Genomic DNA, 27,312 nt, shown 5'->3' on the forward strand with positions numbered 1-27,312 from the left:
CAGAAGTTATAAAGAATATGTGGAGAGTACCTCTGTGGCAGCCCCCCTCAAAAATCAGTGTATTATTTCAGATACTGTTGGAGAGGGCGACCTGACAGAGGAAGACCACGGCAATCAGAACTTTGGCACCGTGCCTGGTGCCGTGGTCCAGCGGGAAAAGAGAAATGCAGTGGTTATTGGGGATTTTATAATAAGGGTACAGACAGAGACTCTGCTAAATCGATAAGGATACCTCGTGGGTGTGTTGCCTCCCTAGTGCCAGAATACGGGATGTCTCAGACCGGGTCCAGAATATTCTGGGGAGAGGGTAATCAGCCAGAAGTCCTGGGACATGTAGGTAGCAATGACATAGGTACAAAAAGAGAGGAGGTCCTAAAGGAAGATACCATGGAGCTCGGAAGAAAGTTGACAAACAGGAACACCAGGGTAGTAATCTCAGGTTTACTACTTGTGCCACGTGCTAATGAATGTAAGAATAGCAGGATCAGACAGATGAATGCGTGGCTGAGTAACTGGCGCAGGGGGCAGGTCTTCAAATTCTTCGATCACTGGGACCTTTTCTGGGGGAGGTACGACCTATTAAAAAGGGATGTGTTACACCTAAACTCCAAGGGGACCAATATCATGGCGGGAATTTTTAATATAGCTGTTGGGGAGGGCTTAAACTAATTTGGCAGGGGGAAGTAAACCAGGATGTTAGGTTAGAGAAAGAGATATATAGAAACAAGTCCAAGGCAGTGTGCAGTGAAAATGGAAAGAGGGATAAGCAGGTGGTGAAAAGACAGGATAATTTGCTGAACAATAGAAATACAGCAAAATCGGTAGCAGATACTGGTCTAAACGTACTATGGTTAAATACACAGAGCGTTAGAAATAAAATGTATGACCTACAGCTACAGATTAAAACATATGACATTGTGGCAATCACCGAGTCATGGCTTAAGTACGGATGTGATTGGAATTGAATGCCAGAGGTACACAATGCAAAGGAAATATAGACGTGTAGGCGGAGGGGTTCGTGTCTCCCTGATAGTTAACAATGACATAAAAACCAACAGAAAGAAGAGACACTGGGTCAGAAGAAGTGGAATCCTTATGGGTGAAGTTAAGAAATGGCAAGCGTAAAAGACCAATAATAGCAATTATATATCGGTCCCCTGACAGCAGCCGGGATGGGGACTATAAGTTACAGTTGGAAACAGAAAGTGTGTCAGAAAGACAATGTCAAGATAATTATGGAGGATTTTAACATGAAGGTGGATTGGGAGATCCAGGAAGGTAGTGAATCTCAGGAGGGAGAGTTTGTGGAATGTCTACTGGATGGCTTTTTGGAGAAACTTGTTAATGGGACCACCAGGAGATCGGCTGCTTTTGATTGGGTGCTGTGTAACGAACCGGAGGTGATTTTGGATCTTAAGGTAAAGAAACGATTAGGAAGTAGTGATCACAACATGATTGAGTTCAGTTTCAAATTTGAAAAGGAGAAGCTGATATCCAGTGTATTGTAGCGGCTGCTACTGCGATGTGAAGACAAGACACTAGTCGATGGGTTTCAGAAGAAGAACTGGTTTATTTTCCCGCCTTGCGCGGGCCTTTTAAGAGAGACTGTTCCCGCCCACAGAAAACGGAAATGACGTATAGGCTACATCATCAAACCTTTCCCGGGCGCGGGTTCTCCCTGTCGCTCGGGGAAGACGAAGGCCCACCGCCATCTTGGGCCTCGCCGTTCCGACGACGTTTGACCTGACCGTCGAGCTGTTTCGCTTGCTCGGACGGTGAGTCGCAACGCAACCCCTGTCAGAACCGGCGATACGGTCCCCAAGGTCCGCGGGCTGTGTTAGCCGTTGCTTAGGAGGTCTGTCTCTTCGTCGCAGTGCTGGGACCTCGACCGGTTGTTATAGATCTGAAGGCACCGGTGTGAGGCGGTCCGTCGTGAAGACATCTTCCTTGCCCCCGATGTCCAAAATAAAGGTGGACCCATTATTCCTGATGACCCGGAACGGCCCCTCGTTTGGTCGTTGCAACGGTGCCCGAGGTGTGCCCCTGCGAACGACAACGACTTACAGTCTCGTAGTTCCTTGGGCTCACAGGATGGGTCTTGACCATGCCGAGAAGTGGGAATCGGTACCAGGTTGCCGAACCTCTCGCGCAGTCCTTCCAGGACTGCGGTGGGTTGTTCCTCGTGATCCCGAAGGGCGGGTATGAAATCGCCTGGGACGACCAGGGGCGCCCTGTACACGCTTTCAGCTGACGAAGCGTGAGGTCTTCCTTGGGGGCAGTGCGTATGCCGAGCAGGACCCAAGGCAGTTCGTCGACCCAGTTAGGACAGTTCAGGCGGGCCATCAAGGCTGATTTAAATGGCGGTGGAAACGTTCCACTAATCCGTTTAATTGAGGATGGTAGGCCGTGGTTGTGTGCAGCTGCGTCCGCAGCATGTTCGCTAATGCAGACCAGAGGCTGGAGGTAAACTGGGTGTCCCTCTAATGTGGGCCGGAACACCAAAACGTGAGATCCAAGTTGTGAGCAGCGCCCGGGCGCAGGAGTCAGTCGTGATGTCAGATTGAGGTGTTGCCTCTGGCCACCTCGTGAACCGGTCCACGATCGTAAGGAGGTACCGGACTCCTCTTGAAACTGATGAAGACCAACGAGGACGACGTGGATGTGGCGATGTCGCAAAGGAGAGTCTGCTGACCTGGACCGAACTAAGAAATGTTGGAGCTGCAGGCCCGAGATTGCGGTTCTGTAGCTGGGCAACTCGCCGTCGGCTTGCTGTGCGTTATCCAGGGCCGTGTAATCGACTCCCAGGGACAGGCTGTGGATTGCCGGTCTGGAAAGTGCGTCAGCAACAACATTTTTCTTTCCGGAGCCATGTTGGATATCCGTTGTGAATTCGGAAAGGTAGGACAAATATCTCTGCTGACGAGCTGACAAGGGATCGGAGACTTTGGAGAAGGCGAAGGAAAAAGTCTTATGGTCAGCGAAAGCGGTGAAAGGCCTTCCTTCTAAAAAGTACCGGAAATGCCGGACCGCCAGGTACAGCGCTAGGTGTTCCCGATCAGAAGCACTGTATTTCAGTTCGAGTGGTCTAAGGTGCCTGATGAAAAATGCAGAGGGTTGCCAACGGCCTTTGATTAGTTGTTCCAGTACTCCACCAACGGCGGTGTTGGATGCGTCCACGATGAAGGCGGTTGGGACGTTTGTCCTAGGGTGTACAAGCAACGTGGCATCTTCCAGGGCATCCTTGGCCTTAACGAAGGCAGCCACACCCTCGTCGTTCCAGGCGATGTCCTTGCCCTTACCAGTCATCAGCGAGAACAAAGGGCGCATGATACGGGCTGCTGCAGGGATGAACCTAAGGTAAAGGTTGACCATCCCCAGGTATTTCTGCAGGCCTTTGACCGTGTTGGGACGGGAAAAATGGCGTATAGCGTCTACCTTGGCGGGTAGGGGTGTTGCTCCGTCGCTGGTGATTTTGTGGCCGAGGAAATCGATAGAGTCAAGCCGAATTGGCACTTTGCCGGGTTGATCGTGAGGCCGAAATCACGGAGACGGGAGCACAGTTGGCGGAGATGGGAAAGGTGTTCTTGGCGGTCACGGCTGGCGATTAGTATGTCATCTAAGTAAATGAACACGAAGTCCCAAGTCTGCGCCGCGTTCTGAAGGCCAGAAGGCATTCAAAGAAATTCGAAGAGGCCGAATGGGGTGATAATCGCAGTTTTCATGACATCATTTGGGTGCACCGGGATTTGGTGGTATCCCCGAACGAGGTTCACCATGGACAAGATGTGGGCCACATGTAGGTTCGCTTCGAAGTCCTTGATGTGAGTGATGGGGCGGCGGTCCGGGGTGGTGGTGTCATTCAGCCTGCGGTAGTCGCCGCAGGGCCTCCACCAGCCGTTGGCTTTGGGGACCATGTGCAGGGGGAGCCCCAGGGGCTGTCTTACCTGCGAGCGATCCCCAGCTCCTCCATGCGACGGAACTCTTCCTTTGCCAGGTGGAGCTTGTCTGGAGGTAGTCGTCGTGCTTGAGCATGAAGGGGTGGCCCTGTGGTAATAATGTGGTGCCGCACCCCGTGTTTGGGCATAGAATTTGTAAACTGAGGTACCAAAACTGTGGGAACACGGCTAGGAGCTTGGTGAGCTCGTCGCCAGACAGGGAAATGGAGTCCAGGCGCGGGGCTGGTAGGTTGGATTCTCCCAGGGGGTAGATTTGGAAAGGTCTTAAGTGGACTAGCCGCTTCCCTCGCAGGTCGACTAACAGCTTGTGAGCCCAAAGGAAATCGGCTCCTTGGAGTGGTCGGGCGACGGTGGCAAGGGTAAAGGTCCAGGTAAAACGGCTGCCGCCGAATTGTAATTGAAGTGTACAGGTACAGGAAGTCCGTATCATCGTGCCGTTTGCGGCATTGAGTACAGGCCTTATTGCCTGTTACGAGTGTCGCGGCCGGTCAGGGGCAAAATACTGACCTCTGCTCCAGTATCGATAAGGAAACGACGCCCGGACTGTTTTTCCCGAAATAATAGGAGGCTGTGTTGGCGGCCAGCCGCCGTAGCCATCAGCGGCGGATGGCCCTGGCGTTTCCCTGAAACTTGCAGGATGGGCGGCATCGACGGACCTCCGCGCCCCACCTCTGATGGAAGAAACACAACTGGTCGCCAGTGTCGTCGTCTGTGTTTCTGGGGGGTGGTTGCTTGGTTGCTGGGACTGGTTTAGGTAGGCGTTGGGCTCGCGGCCTGGCTATTTGGCCGACGGACGACCCGCTCTCGCGTTTGGCCTCCACGGGACATCAGCCCGGGCAGCTACCTCATGTGGGTTGCTGATATCTGCGTCGGCCAACAGCAGTGAATGTCATCGGGTAGTTGTTCGAGTAAGGTCTGTTCGACCTTAGGCAAGGTTTGTGTTCCTCAGCCAAGGCAAGCGTCTCGTTCATTAGGGCAGATGTGGATCTGTCCCCCAGGCCGTCGAGATGAAGCAGGCAGGCGGCGCGCTCTCGACGGGAGAGGCCGAAGTTCCGAATAAGAAGGTCTTTGAAAGCCGGGTACTTATCCTCCTCCGGAGGAGACTGGATGAAGACTCCGACATGGGTGGCTGTCTCCTGTTCCAGAGAGCTGACCACATGGTAGTACTTTGTGGAGTCGGAGGTGATCTGCCGAAGTTGGAATTGTCCTTCAGCCTGGTCGAACCAGGCGCTGGGCCGAAGCGTCCAAAAGTTGGGCAGCTTGAGTGTCACTGCGTTGGCTGCTGCGTTGTCGTTCATTGTGCGGGTCGAAAATCCGTTTGGACCGTCGGGGTCATCAATGTAGCGGCTGCTACTGCGATGTGAAAGCAAGACACTAGTCGATGGGTTGCAGAACAAAAACTGATTTATTTACCCGCCTTGCGAGGGCCTTTAAAGAGGAACGGTTCCGGCCCAACGAAAACGGAAATGACTATTGCACTACGTCATCAAACTTTTCCCGCGCGCGGGTTCTCCCCGTCGCTCGGGGAAGACGAAGGCCCAACGCCAACTTGGGCCTCGCCACACCGACGACCCGCGACACGACAGCCGAGCCGGTTCGCTTGTTCGGAAGGTGAGTCGCTACACAACATAACTTCGTGACTCTTGAACTCCATTTCACAACTTATAAATTCAAGGATACCTCGCGCCATCTTTGCCGTCCTATCAACTTGTGCAGCAATTTCCAGGGAGTTGGTAATTACTTGGACCCCAAGTTACCTCTGGACAAGCTTCCTCCGAGTTCTTTCGCTTCAATTTTTATTCAATACTCCAGTATCTCCATCCATCCTCACGAAATATCCATCACAGTTCTTTGCTTCATTCGATTTTCTGTCCTTTCTGTCTTTTCACTAACAGATGTTGCGTCAGTACGTCAGTGTAAGGGATGAATTAGAGGAAATTCCTCCAAGCAGAGATCGTCCAGTAGTTTCATTTGAAAAGGGAAAACACTATAATCTGTTCTGTATTTTACTTTCATCGCGCGTAATTTGCGAGAATTCCAGAATTCTGACGTCAGCGTGGAGGAGACATCGATGTGCTCACGTTAACGTCACGCTGAGAACTGCTCCGGGGCTATTCCCCTGAAATTTTCTGGTTCTGGAGCAGGTGTTCAGCGAGGCAGGTGGGAGAAACGCAAGCGAATCTCACCGACTCAAAAGAAAAATCCAGGTGCTTCACCAGAAATTCGTGCCGTCCAATTTCTCGGAAAATGTTATTGACGAACCTGGTGCTACAATAGGATAGGAAGTATGGGGCTGGTTATGTTGCTTCTTCAGTGAAAGGACAAACGATAACGGACAAGAGTTTGACTTTGACAAATAGCGATTTGCTGGACCGTAACTTTATCAATCTGCATCAAAGGGGTTGACACTAAATTCTGTAGCGCAATAGAGAGCGTGTTGGACTTGTACTGTTGCGTGCTCAAACAATTCAAAGATTCTGGGTTCGAGTCCCACCAGAGTCTGTGCAAACAAGGTCAGAATTTGAGTGGCTGATGACGTCGCCTGATGGTGAAATTTCTGTAAATCCAGGCCATGGTTTTAAAAAATCGAATACGAACTTAACGAGAGATAATTTTCTCTCAGAGCGGCCCCGTCTGTGGGACTGTTTCGGGAAAATACGGTGGGCAGTTTGAAAAAAAATCTCTTTCCTTCAAGACTGTACCCATCTGTTCGCACACTTTAGAGCGGATGTGAATACACCAGAGAGGGCTGAGACAAGAAGCTCTAGAATCATTGACAATGGGCGGGATTTCATTCGCAAGAGTAGTGTCAGCAGCCAGACATTTCTGGCCACATTCTTATCAACTGGAGAAGTAGAGGAAGGAATGAGTTCCTGAAAAGTGAACATGGAGAGATTGGCAGAAGGATGCAAGAGCGGGACCTCCTGGGCTGTAATCTCAGGATTTCTAGGGTACCACGTGCTGGTGAAGATAAGAAGATAGAAACAAAGGACTGCAGGTGCTGGAATCCAGATTGAAAAAAAAACAAGATGCTGGAAGCACTCAGAAGGCAAGGCAGCAGCCGTGGAGTAAAACAGACCGTCAACGATTAGGGTCAGGAGCCTTATTCAGGACACTTCTTCGCAACAGTCCAGAGGAATGGTCCTGACCCGAATCATTGACCGTTTGTTCTTCTCCTTGGATAGTGCCTGCCCTGCTGTTCTAAGAAAGGTTCTTTTGGACTTAAAGATTGAGGTATCTCGATACACAGTCTTTGTAATTCAAAAAGGAGAGTTTTACTTAGGAAGACAGACGCGGGAACAGAATCAGAAGGAACAAATGAACACACGCATACTGGCACTCGGGTGATAGCGAACCGTGGGGGGATTCGCATACACGATCACAGACACACACACAGACACACACACACACACAGACACACACAGACACACACACACACACACACACACACACACACACACACACACACACACACACACACACACGCAACAAACTAGTATAAACGATCAGGGAATGAAGAAATACGTTGTCTGAACCCCCTAAATCTGGACAAACAACGGCTCTAGGCTTCTGGGTATCTACTTAGAATGCTCGGAGACCCCTGTGGAAGTGCACCCTCTTACCTGTGGTCTCGACCCTGGCAGCAATCGGAAAAAGAAGGACAGCTGCCCACGCGTATCATCTTTTCTAGGGCTGCAGCTGGGTGAAGCCCGCTCAGGATATTCAAAGAGGCCAATGATTCAGAGTCAAGAACAAAGGTGGGTTACAAGCCAACCTTTAGGTGTGCTCTTTAGTGGCTGGGGCGGAGCCGGATCCTTGATTGACAGTGGTGTAGCTTCCAACCCGATTGGCAATGCTATCATCCGACCATGGGGCTCAGTAGTGTTGTCACTGTTATCTGACATCTGGCCTTTCATACTACATTCCACCCCTCGGAAGGTGCACCAATGCCAATCATGGGGATAGATACAACTAAGATAACAGAAATACGCTTCAGTGTGCGGTACCTAATGAAAAACAGAGGTGGTTCTAATTAGTTGGCATGCACAGCAAGAAATGCAGACCGCTATCACAACTACAACGAGGGTGGTGGCCCAGCGGACGATAGTTGCCCACCATCCCACCAGAGATAGATACGCTCACCAGTTTCCCCATGAGGTGTCTTGCTGGAGGAGCTGATCCCTTGCCTTTTGAATTTTTGTTACCTAGTCCCATGTGTGAATAGCCAGGTCCGTGATATTCTTGGACACATCTGAGATAAAGGTGCAGCACTCCTTCCCGACCACTGCACAGGTTCCACCTTCTGCGGCGAGTAGGTAGTCCAGGGACTTTCGGTTCTGAAGGTCCACCAGCCTGACAGCAGCCAGCTCCGCTGTCGTCTGGGTCAGGGCATACCTGGTATGTTGCATTGGTTTCGTCAGCCACTGTCTGGAGAACGCTGGTCATCCTTATGACTTCTCGGGACAGTCGAGCTGTGCCATTCATGGGAAAGGCAATCATCCAGAGCCTTTCCGTCGCTATTATGGCTCTGCATGCTGTACGCCGGTGCCCGCTGTATGCTGGGTTGTCCCCGAGGTCGTCCAGTGCGTGGATGTAGGGCACCACAAACACTGGGAAGCAGCAACCGTATCAACGTATTGGGATCCACGGATGGGCACGGTGCCCACAAACCCAGTGGGTGCCGTTCAAGGTCCAGGGAGCTCCCAGCTTGGTGGTGCCGGTGACGGTGGTCACTGTGGCCCCTGGGTACCAGTTGGTCTTGCAGTCACTGTAGCCGACTGGAAAGTTGGAAGTGTGGTCGTTTTGGAGTCTGCACCAACATTCTCTCGGCCGACTGGATGGCTGCGGGGTGACTCTGAGGGTAGGGACTCGGGTTGAGCTCAAATTGTAAGAAGGGAAATACCAGCTCCTGAAGCACCCACCCCATCGGGAATCGCTGGAAGAAATATACTGTAATGGAGAGAGGAGTGGTGTGGGAATACCGCCCGCATCCCCCACCCCACCCCCCCAAATCGGTAGAACGAACCCGACAGGAGCAAAAATTCTGTGTAAGCCGTTCATTTGGAGATCATCAAAGGGAATCGCTGTAAGTGGGAGAGCTTCACCGGCGGGTGCTGGGATTCAGAATCAAATCCAGCAGTCTGATTAATTGGAAGTGTTGTAGAATTCGTACGCTACGCAGAGGAAGGTGTTCGTAGGTTTGCCGATGCCAATCATTGCAGTGAGGAGGAGGAGTTGCTGCAGTAGTTCCATCGTCCTGTAGGGTGGAAGGAGGGACAAGCTCATTCCCGGCGGGTCAGGTTTTGGGTATGAAGGCAGGAGAAGTTAGTTTGACCCGGGATCGCAAACCAGGGAATGTCACCGGGACCGCGCGCAACGACTTCCCCCTTCTGAGGGGGACCTTGTGGATGTTTAACCCAGACCCTCCCGGAAACCCTCGGGGGGTTCGGAGTCTCTCAATTCGGGTGGTGGGGAGTGGGCCAGATGACGAGATAATGGAGACCCCACTTGGCCAGTGTGCCGAGTGTTGAGCTGATGGACGGCCTGCTGTAGCGCGCCCGACGACCCCTGCAGTGTGCGGGAGGGCGTCAGCGTGCGTATTGTTTCTTTCAGCAGACCGTTCATTCGTTATATCAGGACAGATGCCTAGGGATGGTAGAGGATATGAAACAGCCACGCAATCTCTGTCTCGGCAGCCCAGTTTTGTACCTTAGCCCCCGAGCAGTGTGAACCCTGATCGGATTGCACCTCCCATGGGACTCCATAGATGGAGGAGATGTACTGTAATCCTTTCATGGTGCTGTTCTCGTCAGCTCTCTCACAGGTAACCGCCACCAGGACACCCGAGTATGTGTCCACAATCGTCAGGGCGTACTATTTTTTTATTGTGGCGTGGGAGCGGTCCGATATAGTCTATTTGCTACACGCGACCCACTCCCGTGCCGCGGCGAATGTGACCCCGTGGTTTTACCTGCTGGCAGGTGGGGCAATTTGCGACAGTGATTTTACACTGATCCACTCTCAGGGCGACCCCGAACAGTTCTGTCCAGCGCCGTGTACCATCAGCCCCTAAATGACCGCTCTCACGGTGCGCCCATGCGACTAGGGTGCTGAAGTCGGGTTCCTCTGGGGGAACGGTAGCGCAGCATATCTGGGCAGCCTGGTCCACATCGGCATTATATGTGGCCTCCTGAGTATTCTTCTGGGTATGGGTATACACGTGGTGGACTGATATCTGTCTCTGGGCGGCTTGGTCATAGGTATAGCTCCAGTGTTCCTCTCCCCAGAGGGGGCGTCCGTGAATTTGCCACAGCGTCTCGTGCCACCGTGCCATCCCCACCGCCATACCATTGGCTACACTCCAGGAGTCCGTTTAGATGTGGACTAGCCCGGTTGTGTCCCGTAAAGTGAGTGCTACCACCGTTAGCTCAGCCAATTGACTGGACCCTTTCGCTCCCACTTTTGTTAATATTTTCCTCGTGACAGGATGTAGTGCCACGACTTTCCAATGTTGTTTCCCGTTTTTCCAGCGGCTGGAGCCGTCTGTGAAACAAGCGTGCAGTTTCTGTTCGGTGTCGAAGGAGTGGAAGGGTTGGCTTCAGGATACGGGGGAGTGCGTGATCTCGAGTATGACCGGGGGTGGGTCCTTGGGCTGGGGGAAGGACATGACCTGTTCCTGGAGGCTGCTGACCCCTTCCGGACCGTGTTCTGCCCGGTCCGCGATGTACCACTTCCACCACTATCGGTGACCTCTGGGCTCTGCCCTCTTTGTGTGTGGAGTCGGGGGACTTGGCCCAACACATTATGGTCAGGTGGGAGCGAAGAACCACGGGGTCAGTACTGGTTTGGTTCTCGGTTGCGAGGAGCGTCAGGTAGCAAGCCAGCAGCTGGCGCTCGAAGTGGCTGTAGTGGGTGGCGGCCTCAGGCAGTGATTTGCTCCAGAAGCCGAGCGGGCTCTTCCAGAGGCTCCACTCGGCCATTGACTCGCCAGCGAAGACCTGTAGCTCGAAGAAGACCCCTTCCTGTCGCGGGAAAAGGGGCAGAGCTTGCTCCACCGCCTGTTTAGCTGTTTCAAAGGCAGCCTGCTCTTCAGGCCCCCAGGAGAAAGTGGCTTTCTGAACGGGAGATCTTATAAAGCGGTCACAGGAGGATGGTCAGGTGAGGGATGTGTTGCCGCCAGTAGCCAAGGAGGCCCATGGAATTCTGGGTGTCCGTCTTGTTGGTGGGGACAGCAAAATTTAAAATTTTGTTCTTCGCTGTGTCAGGAATTTCTCTTCTGCCTGTGTGCCACTGTACGCCCAGGAACAATACATTCTGGGCTGGACCTTGTACGTTTTCCGTATTAATGGCCCAGCTACGTTCTCTGAGGGAGGATATTAACATATCAAGAACCTCTGAGACAATAGCCTCCGATGACCCCTGAAAGTATGTCGTCTATGTAATGAGTGACTGACACCCCTTGTGGAAGGAGAATGGCTTGTAAATCTCGGGCTACTAAGCCGTGGCAGATTGTGGGGCTGTGCACGTAGCCTTGTGGTAGACTTTGAAATGTATATTGCCTCCCGTCCCAGGTGAATGCAGATTGGTCCTGGGAGGTCTGGTGCAGCAGGATGGAGAAAAATGCATTAGTTAGATCTACCACGGCAGACCTGTCCCTGCAATATCTTCCACTGAAGTGATGATGTCGGGTACCGCGGACGCCGGGGGGAGGGGGGAGGGGGGTGGGGGGTGGGGGCGGTAACGGGGGTGGCCTTGTTTAAGTGTCAGTAGTCTACCGTCATGCTCCACGTCCTGTTCTTTTTGTAGAGGGGCCAGACGGGGCTCTTAAAAGGGGATGCTGCGGGTCCAATGACTCACCCCTGCAGCAGGGCTTGGATGGGCCCTGTGACGTCTCGGTGTCCCCCCCCTGGAGCCCTATATTGTCTATTGGAAACGACCTTGGAGGGAGGGGGAGCAACGACCGGCTCCCACTTGGCTGCCCCGACGACCAACGTAGCACAGGTGATTCCAAAGGCGAACTTGCCCCGGTTGGTGTTCAGGGACTGTCCCGTTAAGACGTTGATCCCCAGTATAGATTCCGTGGACTCTGCGATTAAAACAGTCACAGTTTGGCGAGGCTGGTTCCCGATGGTCATGCGGACCATAACTTCCTTTGCGGGTAGACGGGGAACACCAACCCCTCTATCTGTATTTGGGTCCCCTTCCACGCAGCGGGGTTCCCCGGGACGATGATGTGCTGGGCACCCGTGGCGAAGAGTGACATCCACCTCTACACATTCCCCTTTCTCCAGTGTACCGCTAAGGGTATGCATGGCATCAGGTTCCCCCTTGCGTGGAAGTGTGACGGAGCAGACGCGCTGTGGACGCTGGCCTTCATCCTATGGGAGCGGGGTAGGGGGATGCTACCCTGTGGGTGAGGATTCCTGCTGGCGGAAGTGGGGCATTTTCTGTCGCAGCAGATCCCGGAGCTCAGCCCGGAGGGCAGGGAAAGCTGCACAGGTGGGGAGGTGCGGAGGCAGTATCGGTGTCTGCGGCGGAAGCCCACGATGTCCGGCGGTTAGGTGAGCCCCTCGTGTCGGGCTTGGCCCTGGGGTGGTCGTGGGGCGTCCCACGGCCGGGCTTTCCACCACAGAGCTCCTTCCATCGTGTATGGAGTGCCGGGCTCGGGATCCCATCTATCGTTGCGCTGTCCACCCCTGCGCGCAACAAGTCCAGGTACAGCTGCTTGCGCACCAGGCTAGAGGTGGCGTCCACAGCCTTCGTCTCCGCTCTACGGACCTGTGTGTGTATACACCGCTGCATGTATTCTAACCCCTCCAAGAGGGTAATGACATCCCGTACCGTCCTCCCGCTGGCGGTTCATGACGGGCAGGACCACTGAGCTTAGGTCGGGACGCGCGGTGGCGGACAAGTATCCCGCTAGCGCACTGGTCGCAATGGTATTTTCAAATATTCCGAAGTCAACCGTCCCTGTGTATATGCCGGGCACTAGTCCCCATTCCCGAATGACCCTGGTGCCCTCACTGACTGTGCTCCACTCTGGTCGAGCGTATAAATCCCACTCGAGGAGGTTAGGGGACTGGAATCTCACGGCGGCCTCTACCCAATCTCATAGGGCAGCGCTGTGTCCGATCCTTCCCAGTGGCGCCCGCAGACAGTTATTAATGCTCTTTTGGTTCGACAAGTTCCCAAGGGCACTAACCCCCTGGTGATAGAGGCTCACGTTGGGGCCGCCCTCATCCCACAGTCGGAGTAGCCACAAGGGCAGCGGTTCGCCCGAAGCTGGCGGTACCGAACCGCCAACTGGGTGCGCTCTTTAATGGAGAAGTCCCAGGTCTCCGTGGTCTCGGAGGGCCGCGGGGACCTTTCCCTGCGGGGATCCCAATCTGACTCCCTTCCCTTCTATGGCGGACCTGGGACCGCGTGGTGACGGTTTGAGCCTGCAGGGACTCCGGCGCATAGGGCGGCGGCCGGGTATAAGAGTGCTCGGGCTCCTCGGGTACCCACTCCTCATCCATTCAATTGTCCCCATCCGCCAGCCATGCGTCCAGCTTGTCGCCGCGCTGGACCAAGACACGGATTTTAAACGGGTCCGCTTAGCAGTCAGACCTGCGGCGGCTTGTGCCAGCTTTATTTGAATCAGCAGGCAGGCATCTTCTGTACCTCTGGCCTCGAGGTCTTTGGCCCGAGTCTGGGCAGTCTGAACGGCCTCCTGCAGCGTGAAACATCGCTGCCGAAGCGTTTCTATCTCCTTTTCCCTCCGTAGGCAGGTATCCTGCAAATGGTCAATCATTTCCACCTGGTCCCTCAAAAGGGATGCCAGGAGCCAGAAGGCACCCTTTGACGCCCTTAGGCGCTAGGGTACCCCGACTTCTGGAGGAGGGTCACCACGTGGTGCCCCAGTTTCTTACCACGTGGATCTAACTGTTCAGCCAGCCCACTGGCTTGCCGTTGTCTGCCAGCAGACTGGCCAAGCTCCCAAATCCCTCTCTATCATCGGTACATTCGGGGATCCTCTCCTCAGTACCTACACTTTCTCTCGTCCCCTTTTTCCAGAACATCCCACCTGAATCTGTGTCCAGACAATACCTTTAAGTCCCTGCTCGCAGTGCCAATTGTTATGAGATAGTTTCTTTTGGTATCTTAAAGATAAACGTATCTGAACACACAGCCTTTGTGCTTTAAAAGGAGGATTATGTTCACAAAGACCAACGCGGGAACAAAATGTGAATAAACAAATTCACCCTCGGACACTCGCACTGGGGTGATCGCGAAACGTGGGGGGGAGTCGCAACAGGGGTGAAGTGCACACACACTCTCTCTCTCACACACACACACACACACACACACACACACACACACACACACACACACACACAAACACACACAAAACGATCTCATAAAAACGATCAGGGAACGAACAAATACGTTGTCTGGACACCCCTGAATCTGGACAAACAACGGCTCTACGCTACTGGGAATCTAGTTAAAACTCTCCGAGACCCCCGTGGAAGTGCACACTCTCACCTGTGGTCTCGACCCCAGCAGCAATCGGAAAGAAGGAAGACAGTCCACGTGTACCATCTTTTATAGAGCTGCAGCGGCCTGGAGCCCGCTCAGGTGAAAGAAGCCAATGATTCAGGGTCAAGAACAAACGTGGGTTATGAGCCAATCCTCAGGTGTGCTCTTTAATTGGTGGGGCGGAGCAGGACCCTTGATTGACAGTGGTATAGCTTCCGACCTGATAGGCAAAGCTATCATCCGACCATGGGGGTCGGTAGTGTTGTCACTGTCATCTGACCCCTGGCCTTTCATACTACACCCTCCCTCCCCCAAACACAACCCTGTCTCCTTTAACCCCTCCCTCCCCAACACCCCTCCCAGTCTCCGTCACCCCCTCCCTCCTCCACACTTCTCCCGGTCTACATCAACTCCCTCTATCCACTGCACCCCTCCCCGTCTCCGTCATCCCTCCCTCCCCCACACTTCTCCCGGTCTATATCAACCCCCTCCATTCCCTGCACCCCTCCCCGTCTCCGTCAACCCCTCCTTCCACTTTTTCCTTCGCCGCTTCCTTCAACACTTCCCTCCCGCACACCCCTCCCCGTCTCCATCAATTCCTCCCTCCCCTACGCCCCTCCCCGCCTCCGTCAACCCTTCCCTCCCCGACATCCTCCCCCCGTCGCTAAAATCAGCTCCCATTTGTGGGCAATACTCCCATCTGGTGTTGTTCTGCCACAATCACAGGCACTCCTGATATTTGGACAACACTGACACCCAGTGGTGTTCCGCCGCATTAACACTGAGCGCCGGAAAACCGCAGACAAAACACACAACAGACATCACAGGAACAGGCTTTTCGGCCCACAGTGTCTGTGCTGACACAGTGCTAAATTAAACTAAACCCATTCTACCTACACAACGTCTATCTCCCTTCATTCCCCGCACAACCACGTCCCTGTCTAAGAGCCTCGTAAACCCCTGCATCGTATCTGCGTCCACCCCCACCACTGAAAGCACATTCCAAGCACCCACCGTACTCTCTACTAAAAAAATACACCACACATCGACTTTGAACTTTCCCACCTCTCATTTGATAAAATAAGCCGATATCAGCATTGATTTCCTCAAGGGGAGATCTTGCTTAACAAATCTGTTGGAATTCTCTGAGGAAGTAACAAGCAGGATTGACAAAGGAGAGTCCGTGGATTATTGTTTACTTGGATTTTCAGAAGGTCTTTGACAAGGTGCCGCACATGAGGCTGCTAAACAAGATAGGAGCCCATGGTATTAAAGGATTGGTACCAGCATGGACAGAAGATTGGCTGGCTGGCAGAAGGCAAAGAGTGGGAATAAAGGGTTCCCTTTCTGGTTGGCTGCCCTTGACCAGAGGTGTTCCGCAGGGGTCGGTGTTGGGTCCGCGACTTTTGTTTTCCTTCTTTTTTTCAATCTTTTTTTATTAAATTTCAAATTAATTCAAATTGATGTACAGAACATTAATAATTATTCATATGATACAAAGAGATCGGGGTAACAATAATAACAGTTAATATTTATACTCATTATTTATACTCATAATGATTAAAATATGAAATCTAGGCCTCCTGCAGTATTACTACGTGTACATGATGGGAAAAAATGAAAAGAAATTTAGTTATATGAAGAGAAAAACCACAAATAAAAAAAGTATAATAGTAAACAAAAGCAAACCAAAATCTTGAAAGAAAAAAAACCTGGACTGATATTACTTCGATTAAAAAAACACATAATTATGTCGTCAGCTCCTCTCCTCGATATTCAAAGGTTATTGAAGGGAATTCGAAAAAGGTCTGCTCATATCGTATGGAAATATTGAATAAATGGACTCCAAACTTCCTCAAATTTAAGCGAAGGATCAACAGTACCACTCCTATTTTTGTTTCAAAGTTTAAACATATTATAAGTTGAGAAAACCGTTGACATGTAGTCGGGGTTATAGGGTCCTTCCATTTAAATAGAATAAGTCTCTTGGCCATTAATGTAACAAAAACAATCATACAACAAGCAGAAGCAGATAAATGACCAGACTCCATCATTGGTAACCCAAAAATTGCAGTAATAGGATGGGGTTGTAGATCAATATTCAATACAGTTGAAATAATATGAAAAATGTCTTGCCAATATTTTTTCGAAAAGAGGATAGGACCAAAACAATATGTGTCAGGGAAGCCACCTACAAATTACATCTATCACATGGTGATGAAAAGGGGCTAACTTGTCCTTCGACAAATGAGTCGTGTGGACCACCTTAAACTGTATCAAAGAGTGTCCAGCACACATTGAAGATGTACGAACTAAACGGAAAATTTTCTGCCATGTCTCTATAGGTAAGAGTGTCTGGAGTTCTCTTTCCCATTCATTCTTAATTTTATCAAGTGCCTCTAGACGTATTTTCATGATCAGATTATGAATTATTACTATCAAGCCCTTCTAATAAGAATTTTTCCTGTAATTTCAATTTTATATAGTATCGGAAAAGAAGGTAAAGTGACTTTTAAAAAGTTTCTAATCTGTAAATATTGAAAAAAATGTGATCTCGGCAAGTTGTATTCATTACACGACTGTTCAAAAACATGAAACAGTTATCAATGAATAAAACACGAAAGCATATTATTCCTTTCATTTCCATGAAGAAAAAGCTGAGTAAATTGGAGATAACTGAAAGAAATAAAAAATAGATTGGATTGAACTTGATAAAATGAATTTATTCAATCCAAGATAATTACGAAATTGAAACCATATTCGTATTGTATGTTAACTATTGGGTTAATCATTTGTATACTCGATTTACTAAATGTACAAGGGTGAGAAGCTCCTAAAATATAAGCTAACGAATATCCTTGCAATGATTCATACTCAAGATACACCAATCGCGGATACAGAATTACATCTAAATCTTGTGCCCAGAAAATTAAGTATTTAATATTAATTGGCCAATAATAAAATCTAAAGTTAGGCAAAGCCATACCGCCATCCTTTTTTAAAAAGTTTTGTAAATATTTCTTACTTAATCTTGGGTTTTTATTCTCCCATATGTATGCAAAACTTTATAATCAATGGAATAGAAAAAGGATTTCAAGATGAAAGTTGGAACCATCTGAAATAAATAGAAAAATTTTGGTAGAATTTTCATCTTAACCACGTTAGTTCGGCCAACCAATGATAAAGACAAAGGGGACCATTTAGCAAACAGTTGTTTAAGATGATCAATTAAAGGTAAAAAGTTAACTTTGAATAAGTCCTTACACTTCTTGGTAATTTTAACACCTAGATACATGAAATAATCAGTCACTAATCTAAATAGCAATTGTCTATAAACTGGGACTCGCATATTTAATGGGTAAAGTTCACTATTATTAAGATTTAATCTATAACCTGAGAAAACAGTAAACTGAGAAAACAGTGATAATGCTGCAGGGATAGATTTCCCCGGATTAGAAATATAGAGTAACACATCATCTACACATAGTGATATCTTATGGGTACCCTTTCCACGAGTGATACCAAATATGCTAAAAGAGTCCCGAAAGGCATTTTGCAAGGCGATATCAAATAATAAAGGTCTTAAAGGATAACCCTGCATCGTGCCTCGAAAAAGCCCGAAAAATAGAGATCTCTGATTATTAGTAAGTATAGAATCCATAGGTGTATGGTAAATCAATTTAATCGCGAATATAAAATTTGGGCTAAAATTAAATTTCTCCAGCGTGTTGAATAAATATTCCCATTCGACTCTATCAAACGCCTTCTCGGCATTTAACGAGATAACATATTCTGGAATTCTAGATGAAGGGGTATATGCAATATTCATTAACATCCTTATATTAAAATGCAAATAACGATTCTTATTAAATCCCGTCTGGTCATCAGAAATTATTTGTGGAAGTACCTTTTCCGGTCTAGAAGCCAATATTTTGGGGGAAAAAATGGAATCCACATTCAATAAAGAAATAGGTCTGTAAGATGCACATCCAGTAGGATCTTTTTCCTCTTTTCAGAATTAAAGATATGGTTGCTTCATAAAAAGATTGTGGTAATTTACCTACTGATAGGGCATCTTTAAAATTTTTACCTAACCAGGGAGAGAGAAGAACAGAAAAGGATTTTTAAAAATTCAGCTGTATACCCATTGGGACCAGGTGTTTTACCCGAATTCATTGAAGAAATTGCTTTCTATATTTCTTCCTCTGAAATGGGCGCATCTAATATTAAACGTTCATTAAGTGATAATTTGGGAGGCTTCAAATTCCTTAGAAATTCATGGTTGATGTAGGATTCTCAGGAGATTCTGATTGATATATGGAAGTATAAAATTCTTGAAAAGATTTATTAATTTGGTCATGGCCCACCGTGTAATTACCAGCTCATTCACAAACTTTAATAATCTGACGATTAGTGGAAGCAGCTTTCAGTTGTTTGGCCAACAATTTGCCAGATTTATCACGTATTTAACACTGACTCCTGGTTTTGAGTGATTGATTTTCAATCGGAGATATTAATAATAAACTGTGTTGGAATTGAAGTTCAATTCTCTTTTTATGGAGCTCCAAATTAGGAGCATCAGAGTATTTTTTTATCGATTTCTTTGATCTTATCAGCCAATATGCGTAATTCATTATTAGTTCACTTTGAGAACCATACAGCACAAATCAGGCCCTTCGGCACACCATGTTGTGCCGTCCATCAAACCACCCACGTACTATCTAAACCTTTCCTCCCGCATATCCCTCTATCTCACATTCCTCCATGCGCCTATCCAACAAACTCTTGAACCTGTCCAATGTATCTGCCTCCATCACCACCCCAGGTAGTGCATTCCATGCACCAGCCAGTCTCTGGGTGAAAAACCTCCTCCTGACATCTCCGCTGATCCTACCACCCATAACCTTAAAGCCATGCCCTCTCGTCTTGAGCATTGGTGCCCTGGAGGGAGGCGCTGGCTGTCTACTCTATCTATTACTCTCAATATTTTATATACCTCTATCATGACTCCCCTCATCCTCCTTTCCAGTGAATAAAGCCCGAGCACCTTAAGCCTCTCCTTATATTCCATACACTCTAATCCAGGCAGCATCCTGGTAAATCTCCTCTGCACCCTCTCCAACGTCTCCACATCTTTCCTATAATGCGGCGACCAAAACTGAACGGAGAACTCTAAGTGCGGTCTAACCAGAGTTTTATAAAGCTGCATCATCACTTCGCGGCACTTAAACTCAATCCCACAATTTATGAAAGCTAACATCCCATAGGCCTTCTTAACTGCTCTATCCACCTGTGAGGCAACTTTCAGTGAACTGTGAATATGAACCGCCAGATCCCTCTGCTCCTCCACACTGCCAAGTACCTTGCAATTTACCTTGTACTCTGCCCTGGAGTTTGTCCCTCCAAAGTGCACCACCTCACACTTCTCCGGATTGAACTCCATCTGCCACTTGTCAGCCTAGCTCTGCATCCTATCAATATCCGTCTGTAAGCTCCAACAGCCCTCCACACTATCCACAACACCGCCGATATTAGTGTCGTCAGCAAACTTACTAACCCAGCCCTCCACCCTCTCACCTAAGTCATCTATAAATATCACAAAATGTAGAGGTCCCAGGACCGTTCCCTGCGGGACACCACTTGTCATAGCCCTCCAATCCGAGGGCACTCCTTCCCCACAACCCTCTGCTTTCTACAGGCAAGCCACTTCCCAATCCACACAACCAAGCTTCCCTGGATCCCTTGGCGTCTGACCTTCTGAAGTAAACTACCATGAGGTACTTTATCAAACGCCTTACTAAAATCCATATAGACCACATCCACCGCACTACCCTCATCAAGCTTACTCGTCACCTCCTCAAAGAACTCTATCAGACTTGTGAGGCAAGATCTTCCCTACACAAATCCATGCTGGCTGTCCCTAATGAGTCCATGATTCTCAAGGCGTTCATAGATCCTATCCCTCAGAATCCTTTCTAACAGCTTACGCACCACAGACGTAAGGCTCACCGGTCTGTAAATCCCTAGACTATCCCTATTACCTTTTTTGAACAATGGACAATATTCGCCACCCTCCAATCCTCCGGCACCATCCCCGTGGACAACGAGGACTCAAATATCTTTACCAGCAGTTCAGCAATCTCTTCCCTCGCCTCTTGAAGCAGCCTGGGGAAAATCCCATGAGGCCCCGGATATTTATCCGTCTTGATATTATTTAATAACTTCAATACATCCTCTCTCTTGATACCTACAACCTCGAGAACATTTCCCTTACCAGAACTCCCTTCCACGTCATCAAGACCCTATCCTTGGTGAATAGCGAAGAGAAGTATTCATTGAGAAGTTCTCCCACTTCCGCCGCCTCCAAGCACATTCTCCCACCTTTGTCTTTAATCGGACCTACCTGTACCCTAGCCATCCTCCTACCCTTCACGTAGGTAAAAAAGGCCTTGGGATTTTCCTTAACCTTACTAGCCAATACCTTTTCATGTCGCCTTCTAGCTCTCCTCAGCCCTTTCTTAAGTTCCTTCCTCGCTACTCTATATTCCTCACAGGCCCTGTCTGAACTTTGCTGCTTATACCTTATGTATGCTACCTTCTTCTCCCTAACAAGTCGTTCCACCTCTCTCGTCACCCACGGCTCCTTCACCCTGCCATTCCTTCTTTGCCTCACCGGGACATATTTATCCCTAACATCCTGCATAAGATCCCTGAACATCGGCCACATCTCCATGGTACATTTCTCTTCAAAAAGGGCATACCACTTTACACTCCCAAGTTCTCTCCTTATAGCCTCATAGTTCGCCCTTCCCCAATTACATTTCTTCTTGTCCTCTCTGCACCTATCCCTGTCCATGACAATTGTAAAGGTTATGGATCAATGGTCACTGTCCCCCAAATGCGCACCCACCAATAGATCCTTCACTTGTCCCCGTTCATTTCCTAAAACTGGATCTGGCATGGCACTCCCTCTAGTTGGCCTGTCAACATACTGCGTCAGGAATCCCTCCTGGACACATTTAACAAATTCCGTCCCATCTAAACCTTTGGCACCATGCATGTTCCAGTCTATATTTTGGAAGTTGAAGTCTCCCATTGTAACAACCCTGTTATTTTTGCTTCTCTCCAAATACTGCCTGTCAATCTGCTCCTCTATAACTCTGCCGCTACCGGGCGGCCTATAGAATACTCCTGGAAGAGTAACAGCTCTTTTTCAGTCCAGCAGATTATGAAATAAATTGACCACGGATTTTATCTTTAGGGGTATCCCATAATATCCCACAGGAAATTTCTTCCCTAAAATTAGTTGGGAAGAAAAAGGAAATCTGTTCTTGAATAAAATGAACAAAGTCTAAATCCTGCAATAGAGAAGGATTTAGTCGCCATTGTCCGACATCAGACGGTACGTCCACTAATTTAATTGATAGCTTCAATGGCGCGTGATCAGAAGTGACAATTGCATCGCACTTACAGTCAACAGCAGATGGAGCTAATCGCGAGTCAATAAAAATGTAATCAATCCTGGAGTAGTTGTGATAAACATGAGAATAGAACGAAAACTTCTCATCATATGGGTGTAGATATCTCCAAACTTCTAAAATTCGAGTCTCAGCTAAAAAAGAATTAAGGAAGTCAGCGGATTTATGTAGGAGTAGGCGACTCGATACAGATCTATCCATCAAAGGGTTTAAACAGAAATTGAAATCTCCAGTCAACGTATATTCGTTTAAATTAGGAAAAGATACAAATAAATATTTAAAAATTCGGGATGATGCACATTAGGTGCCAAAACATTGACCAGAAGAACATTTTTATTGCGAAGTAAGCCAGTAATTAATAGAAATCTACCTTCCGGGTCTGAAATTGTTTCATGATGAAAAAATGAAATTGAGGAGTCTATAAAAATAGAGACTCCTTTGACCTTCGCTTGTGAATTAGAATGAAACTGTTGACCCCTCCATCATATAAAAAACGCAAATTATGCTCTCTCCTGATATGAGTCTCCTGCACACAAATAATCTGATCGTTCAGTCTATGATGAAATTTAAAGATCTTCTTGAGCTCAGTTGGATTATTTTCACCTTTCGTATTCCATGAAACAATATCAATCATTTTATCCATTTTAACAGACTAAAAACACATAGTATGCAAAAGGTTAACTTTATTGCTTCGGAGATTCCTACACGGGAATAGAAAAAAAGAGTTCAAGGAGGTACCGGATATGACGACAGTCAGGCATATTTGTGGTTTATCAGTCCAGAAGAAGAAAACAACTAACCTAAAAACAGCCCCACCCCATCCACCCACAAAAGCCCGAAAACTGGTCAACAGACAGCCAGAATGCTACCAACTGAGTTACTGAACCCCACCTCTTTCGGTGGCAAATCTCCAAGTTAAAAGAAATGTAAGACACCACCATTTCAAAGCATGAGGTTACAAGTACACAAAACGGAAGTTTTGAAATGTAAACAGACTTACTCGGAGACTTCTACACAATTAAGAATACTGACAACCGACATTCCGACATTTAAAGAATACATTCTTAATATTATTTCAAAAGGGGAAAAAAAGCGATCAGTCACTGAGTCAGATTCTTAATTATTATCAAAATAAACCATTAAAAATATTAAAGTGAAATAACGAAAAGAAAAGCAATGTCAAGCAGAAGTATGGTAAGTATCCATGTTCCAGAAACAAGCACGAAATTGTAAACCGGGGTCAGAAAGAATATCTACGAACTTAAAAAGCGCTCAAATCTGTATTCATTGTTACAAAGTAGACCAAATAGAGATATATATCAAAGAATAACACGTTTCTTAACCACCTGAAGACAAAAGTTAGTCTTGGAGAAATTCTTTGGCTCCTAGACGGAGTTAAACCATCAGCGTGATTTTTGCGGGGAGTACAATTCTCAGGCGTGCTGGAAACAATGGTGCAGGTTGATAGTTCCTTGGAGAGAGTTGCAAAATAATCGGTTGATAACACAATCTCTCTTTCATAGCTTTTGGGCTGTAATCTGCAACCAGACGAAACCCAGTCTTAATATTGGATCAGTCCTCGACGACCAACGATTCGTATCAAATGCTCTTTAGTACTCACATAGTAAAATCTCAATATTACTGGCCGTGGTTTTTGCTCTGCCGGGGGTTTTGGTCTTAACGCTCAATGAGTACGATCAAGTGTGGGACGTGCAGAAAAAAACTTCAGAGCCAAACACATCTATCAGAAGTTTAGAAAAGAATTCAAAGAATTACCCGCTTCAGCGTCTTCAGGAGAGCCAATGATCCTCAAAATGTTTCTCCGACTGCGATTTTCAAAATCGATAATCCTCTGCCTTTGCTTTTCCAGTCTCTGAATGGTCGCCGTTAAACCTTTTCCTGTAATCTCAGTCTACGATCTGTCTCTTTGCCTGCTTCATCCGGTTGAGCAATGAATTGCTGTTGTTGAGAATTCTCCTGTATGTGTAGTTGGTCTGTCTTCAATCTCTTTTAACAACATCTCTAAAGCAGCAAATCTCTGGTCAAGCTTTTTATCCAGTTTAGAAATAGCTTCCAAAGAAAGCTGAGGGTCTCCATTACCCTTACTACCAGCTGTAGCTTTAGCTTTGGTGTTCATTTCCAGCAGTAAAAATCAAATTCAGTCTTGTAAAAGTGTTATAAAAGTCTTATTAAGGGGTGGTGTACAAGAAATTAGGTTCGCTACTTTTCGCGTTCTATGTAAGTGATCTGGATGACGGAATTGATGGCTTTGTGGTCAAGTTTGCGGATGATATATATGGAGGAGCAGGGAGTGTTGAGGAGGCAGCGAATCTCCAGAAGGACATGGACAGGTTGGGAGAATAAGCAAAGAAGTGGCAGATGGAATACAGCGCAGGGAAGTGTACGGTCATGCCCGTCGATAGAAGGAATAAAGGAGTCGACTATTTTATAAACCGGGAGAGAAGTCAGAAATTGGAAGTGCAAGAGGACTTGAGAGACCCAGTGCAGGATTCCCTGAAGGTAAACTTGAAGGTTGAGTCAGTGGTGAGGACGGGAAGTGCAATGTTAGCATTCATTTCCAGAGGACTAGAATATAAAAGCAAGGATGTAATGCTGAGGCTTTATAAGGCGTTGGTCTGACCACATTTGGAGTAGTCTGAGCAGTCCTGGCCCCATATTTTAGGAAGGATGGGCTGGCATTGGAGAGGGTCCAGAGGAGTTTCAGGAGAACGATCCCGGATATGAAAGGATAAACCTACGAGGAGCGTTCGACGGCTCTGGGTCTGTACTCGCTGGAGTTTAGAAGGATGAGGGGGGATATAATTGAAAATTACGGAATGTTGAAAGGCCTGGATAGAGTGAACGTGGGGAAGGTGTTTCTCTCAGTGGGAGAGTCTAGGACCAGAGGGCGCAGCCTCAGAACAGAAGGATGTCCCTTTAGAACAGAGATGAGGCGGAATTTCTTCAGACAGATGGAGGTGAATCTGTGGAATTCGTTGCCACGGCGGCTGTAGGGGCCAAGTTATTGGGTGTGTCATGTGCCAGCAACAAAGGAAACACGCCGAGTCACGTGTAAGTGTTAAAAACTAGTTAATTATTAACTACTTATGATACTAAGAACAATAAAAGTAAAAATGTTCGAATACTTGAAGTAAAAAATTTAGTTCTTAAACATTAACCCCAAAAACTAAATTCGAAGAGTGTGTGTGGCAAATTTCCAAACTCCAAGTCCAGGAATCGTTCTCAAAGTTCAGTTCAGGAAGCCGTAAGGTGAAACATGAGCATAGACCTCTGCAAAAGCACCGTTGACTGAAGAGAAAATGTAGAGAGAAAATAGGAAACAATTACGAAATGCAAATGTTCCACGATGGAACTCATGCGATTCCTCAATGACTGATGATCTCCATTCCTTTGTTCTGCCGGAGTATCTGCCACCCCGTTGAAGCATGCTAGACGTGACCGTACACACAAATACTGTTTCCTTCTACAGGTTAACGACAAAGTGGACTCCACTGGATTATTCCGTGGATTGTAGTGACAGACACACTTATTGTGTTTCATCCATCGATACAGAGACCAGCAGGTAAGTCTCTCTCTCTCTCTCTCTCTCTCTGACTGACTGACTGCTACAAAAAACTTCATCACGTCCTTACCTCCTGTTGTCGTCTTCAAGCCACACACACACACACACACACACACACACACACACACACACACACACACACACACACACACACACACACACACACAAACACACACACACTACTGTACTAGGTCTTAAAGGGACATTCACCATTAGTAAATTAATCCATAACAGGTGTATTTAAAGCTTAGGTTGTTAGGTTCTTGATCCGTAAGGGCATCAAAGGTTACGGGTAGAAGGCCGGAGAACACGGTGAAGAAGGAAAATTGAATCAGCCACGATCGAATGGGGAGCAGACTCGATGGGCTGAATGGCCTAATTCTGCTCCTATGCCTTATTGTCTTCAACACTGTCTACAATTCCAGCGATCGTTGTATTGTCTTCAAACTTACTGACCCATCCATGCTGGACATTTATATACATCACAGACAACGGGGGTCCCGGTACGGATCCCTGCGGGACACCACCGGTCACCGACCTCCAGCCACAATAAGTCCCATCGACCACCACACTCTGTTTCCGATGGACAAGGCTATTCTGAGCCCAAACGTCCAATTCCCGTGTACCCCACACAACTCAACCTTCTGGATCAGCCTCCCATGATAACATTGTCAAATGCCTCACAAAAGTCCACGTTGACAACATCCATAGCTATCCCTTCATCCATCACACTCGTCACCTCCTCGAAAAGCTCAGTCATATTAGAGGGGCACGACTTTCCCCGCACAAAACTGTCCCTGATTAGACCGTGGTTTTCCAAACGCTCATCAATCCCATCTCCCGGAATCCTCTTCAGTAACTTCCCCATCACTGATGTGATGTGAGGATTATCCCTGTTTCCCTTCTTGAATCACGGAACATTATTACTCGTCAGTCCTCCGGGACCTCGCCTGTGGCCAGAGAGGACACGAAGATCTTGGTCGAGGCCCCAGAAATCTCATCTCCTGCCTTTCTCTCAAATACCTGGCGTATATCCCATCTGGTCCTGGGGACTTTTCCATCTTAATGCTCTTTGAGAGACCCAGAACCCTCATCCTTTATGTCGAAATACCCCAGCATATCAGCATGCTTCGCACCGATCTCCCCATCCTCCACATGCTTCGGATAGAAACATAGAAAACCTACAGTACAATTCGGGCCGTTCCAGCTACAAAGCTGTGCAGAACATGTCCCAGCCTTAGAAATGACTAGGCTTAGCCATAGCCATCTAGTTTTCAAAGCTCCATATACCTATCCAAAAGACTCAATCGTATCCGCCTCCACCACCGTTGCAGGCAGCCTATTCCACGCACGTACCACTCTCTGAGTAAAAAGCTTACTCCTGACATCTCCTCTATCCCTACTCCCCAGCAACTTAAACCTATGTCCTCTTGTGGTCACCATTTCAGCCCTGCGGAAAAGCCACTCACAATCGACACGATCAATGCGTCCCTTATACAACTCTATCAGGTCACCCCTCATCTTCCGTCGCTCCAAGGAGAAATGGCCGATTTCACTCAAGCTGTTCTCATGAGGCAAGCTTCCCAATTCAGGCAACATCCTTGGGAAATATTGATGCAAATACTTATTAAGGAGCTCACTCACCTTCTCCGTCTCCAAGCACACGTTCCCTCCTTTATGACCCTCTGACCACTCAAGGATAGAGTCACAGAGCACTACAGCACAGAAATAGACCCTTGGCGCCATCTGGTCCATACCGATCTAGTTTTCTGTC

This window comes from Pristis pectinata, chromosome 34, assembly GCF_009764475.1.
Source record: "Pristis pectinata isolate sPriPec2 chromosome 34, sPriPec2.1.pri, whole genome shotgun sequence".
Taxonomy (NCBI): Eukaryota; Metazoa; Chordata; class Chondrichthyes; order Rhinopristiformes; family Pristidae; genus Pristis; species Pristis pectinata.